This window comes from Panicum virgatum, chromosome 5K, assembly GCF_016808335.1.
Source record: "Panicum virgatum strain AP13 chromosome 5K, P.virgatum_v5, whole genome shotgun sequence".
Taxonomy (NCBI): Eukaryota; Viridiplantae; Streptophyta; class Magnoliopsida; order Poales; family Poaceae; genus Panicum; species Panicum virgatum.
The window spans coordinates 10,072,178-10,075,882 of NC_053140.1; the positions used below are offsets into that span (position 1 = coordinate 10,072,178).

The 3,705-nt window shown below is 51.3% G+C and overlaps 1 long non-coding RNA gene across 1 annotated transcript; it reads left to right on the top strand.

The window, feature by feature from the left end:
• The first annotated feature begins 982 nt into the window (after positions 1 to 982).
• Positions 983 to 3,132, top strand: LOC120706205. The gene is made up of 2 exons (XR_005688225.1): positions 983 to 1,142; positions 1,221 to 3,132. It is a non-coding gene; the product is annotated as an uncharacterized LOC120706205 (long non-coding RNA).
• The last annotated feature ends 573 nt before the right edge of the window (positions 3,133 to 3,705 follow it).

The following is a 3,705-nucleotide window of genomic DNA, read 5'->3' on the forward strand; positions in this document are numbered from 1 at the left end:
CCGCAAAGCACTAGGCAAGGAATCACGAAAAGAACGCGGAACGCCATTAGATGAACCACCTTGCTTCTCTCCTTTCGACATACCTTCGTAGTGTTTGGCGCGCTTAGTTTGGCGCACATCACGAGCAACAAGAGCCGACTGCCCGGCCACACTCCTGCGAGACCTGGAGCCCCAATCTGAGCGGCCAGTCTCGCGGCTTCGGATGTCCTCGCGGTCGTCATCTTGACGGGCATGGCGCTTCTTCTCAGCATTCAGGGCCGGGGCGTCCCTTGTGTCGCGGTACTCCGCCGGGGCGTTGCGCTTCTTCTCACTGCGCTCGGAGGCGTCCCTGGTGTCGCGGTACTCCGCCTGAGCATCCTTGCCATCACGGCGAGATGATCCTGACTTCCCGGGTGCCATGGAAATAAACTACAACAAGATAGATACAGACTGCATCACGTACAAGAGATAAAGGTACATATTGCATTACGTACGAAAGTTGCAAGCTTGTTACCTGTTATCAAGGAGCGAAAGATCTCGACGTGGGACTTTCAGGCGGCCGCAAGCAGGAACGGAACGCAAGCAAGTTGGCGTTGGATGGAGAAGTCATCTGCCGCATGACAGCTATTTATAGAGCTAGAGGTGGACGAGATCGTAACCAATGTTTTCTGTTAGTCAACAACCAAGAGAGAGAAGCACATGCTGATTTCACGGCAAGCTCCGGCGTTCGGTTGTTGTAGCGCCTGGGTGCGGATAATGACCGGCGTTTTCCCCATAAGCAAGATATGCGGGCCGGTTGTTGGGATGTGTTTTTGCTCCTGTTCGCTGTTGCGGCTGAGAACCCACACCAATTGGATAAGCTTCAAACTAAAGTCTCCACGTGACAATACAAAATGTTCACGGAGGCTAAAAGAGCAAACAATAAAGATTTCATCCGTTTATTTGCCAAGATTACAAGGCTTAAGTGATGTACAAAATCATTGAAATATTCCACCAAGTTGAGTTTGAGTTGGCTGCGCCCTCAAACTCTACTTGGTGGGGGGGGGCATTTGTTCGATGGTATTTTGAACATGTTTCTCAAAGTAAACAAGCTAAGATATGCATACGTATGAGATAAGAGAAGCAAGCTAACATGCAAGGAAGTCCACACATGCTAGCTGCACGTACCTGTCATCTGCCTTGTTTTTTTCAGAGGTTGCACAAACAGATTGGGCTAATGCATGTACGCAACTTGTGATCAGCGTGGCCGCGGTTAATGGGCTGGAGTTGCTAAGCTTCAAGCATTATTGGGCTGATCAGTAAAGAATTAGCACTAATTAATCTGATGCATGTGGGCTCTTACCTGACCCATGCATGGCCCATGCATCCGCCCATGCGAGCCTCGTGCGGTGCATACGAGTGGATCGTCTCCACGAATTATCTTCTGGAAGCTTCTCGCATGCACACGTGCGCCAGCTGAAAGATAAGATCAAACTTTCAAATTTTGAATTAGCAGTCGCGCGGCGTGGAACTGATCCGAGCGCTTCGCTCGGGCGCCGGCTTGCTCGGCAACGGATTAGAGGCAGCGCACGGCTCGACACTCCTCTCCTGGCCCCTGCCTCCAGCCTATAAAAGAGACCCCTCAGTCTCTCACGAGGGGGACACCCACATCCATCTACACCACGCCGCCCGACTGCGCACGGCCACCATCGTCACCACGCTCTGCACTGCGCCAGTCCGCCGGCCGGAGTTTGTGATCAACGGCGACGACTGTCGTGCGGCCATCTCCATCTCCATCACGCACACGACGCCGGCGAGCGAGTCCGCGGCCTGCGGCGGGGTTCCGGCCTCGGCTTCACAACGCCACGCAACTGACGTCGTCGCCGTCGAACACTTCGGCGTCGACTCCATGGCTCCCATCCTTCTCGCCGGTAACTCAGGTTGAGATCGATCTATCTTATTTGTTTTATTCTTGTTCTTGCATGTTTCCTTTCAGCACCCATGCATGAAGGAGTTCTGCACATCATCGTGGGCATCTCATGGTCTCCATGAAGGAGATTGTCGCTCCTCGCGGTGAGCAGCCTGCCACATCGCCGACCGCCGCCGAGATCGCCGTCGCCGTATCCCCGCCGTGGCTCGATGCCGTCCGGCTCGCTGTTGTGCAGTTCGCCGCCGGAGCTCGTCCATGAACAGCCCGCCTCGTCGCCGGCCGCCGAGATCATCACCGTCTCGCCGCCACGGATCGCTGCTGTCCAACTCGCCGCCATGCAGCCGGTCATTGGAGCTCGTCGTCTCTGAACAGCCTATGTCACCGAGATGCATCTGTCCAGGAAAGGCCACGATGCCCTGCATGCATCAAGTCAAGAGTTGTTCCTGTACAAGTTTAGAAGCCACCAGATTGGATCAACGTGAACATGTGCTGCCTCTTCATTCTCGACGTTCACGGAGAGAGGAGTGATGCCGATGTGTTCTGTCTTCGACCGGGTTGCAATCGCCTAGACCCCGTGTCTGTGTCGCGGGTTGCATACCGGCCGGATCCGCGCCTGTCAAGTCCCTATGATTATTGAAGACACTTCTAATTTGCTACGCCATCTGACGTCTAACTGATCGAACTGAGCGCCACCATGCACTACATCAACGACTCTATTGCTGTACTTGCTGTTCGTGACCGACGAGGCCGAACGGCACGGGCGGACGTTGTCGACGTTTCGACTGCGTTACCATCGGCCCATGGACCGATGAGGCCATGATAATGCCGACGCCTGCATTCATCCATCATCATCATCATGCACGGAGGACGCAAAGTGAAGATCGAAGAAGACGACCATTGCAGCTTAATCGGAGGTGTTCTGCGACTATCTCGCAGATGTAATTAACTAGGAGCCTTCTGAGGCCCTAGGAACCAGAAGATCACATCGCCCATGTTCGATCTGCCCCACGGCAGGCTATGGAGCGCCCATATATATAAGGAACCTGTATTTGTATTTGTTGAAAAATATGAATAAAATATGTGTTCCTTATTTGTTCTTTGTCTATTTATTTTTTGTGTACTTAGTACACTGGCACGCCCGCAATTTATTTTCCTCCGCGTGTAGAGGAAACCCCTTTGGGTATTTTTCTCCCCAAACAGTTGCATCATCAATCATAGTCGCACAAAGCTACTGTGCCTGCGAATTTTTTAGTAATACCATTTCTCACATGTCAAGCACTATATGCGAATGCGAAGTAAAATCGTACTGGTATAGTGCTAGTGCATGATAACTCTTACTGCTATAACATACTAGCTCATCTGCAGAATATGCAACTCTGTTTAACCCTAAACTGCTGCCCTTTTCCTTTCAGATCACCTGAAACTCTAGAGGCAGCACCTTTGTCCCAAAACTTAAGGCACGTATGAAGGGAAGTATTCAGATGCGGCGGCTTGACGGGAGAACCTATGTGCCAAGAAGTCGCACTCGTCACATAATTTTGTGATTGGGACGTCGGTTTCTCTGCTTGGATTTATCAGAAATCGGGAACCATAATATGAATTACTATCATCTAGCAAGATTAATGAACCTTTTTTTCTGAAAAATTATACAGCATAATTGTCAAATGATGCACCGAACCTGTCCGGGATGAACACGCTGGGCCTCTTGATTGTTTGCCTCATCTACGTTTAGGTTTGCATAGGGTAGGAAGAGAGGAGATGCATGATACATGCGATCCAGGAATGGTTTTTTGAGATTCATGGAACCTGTTCCGGAT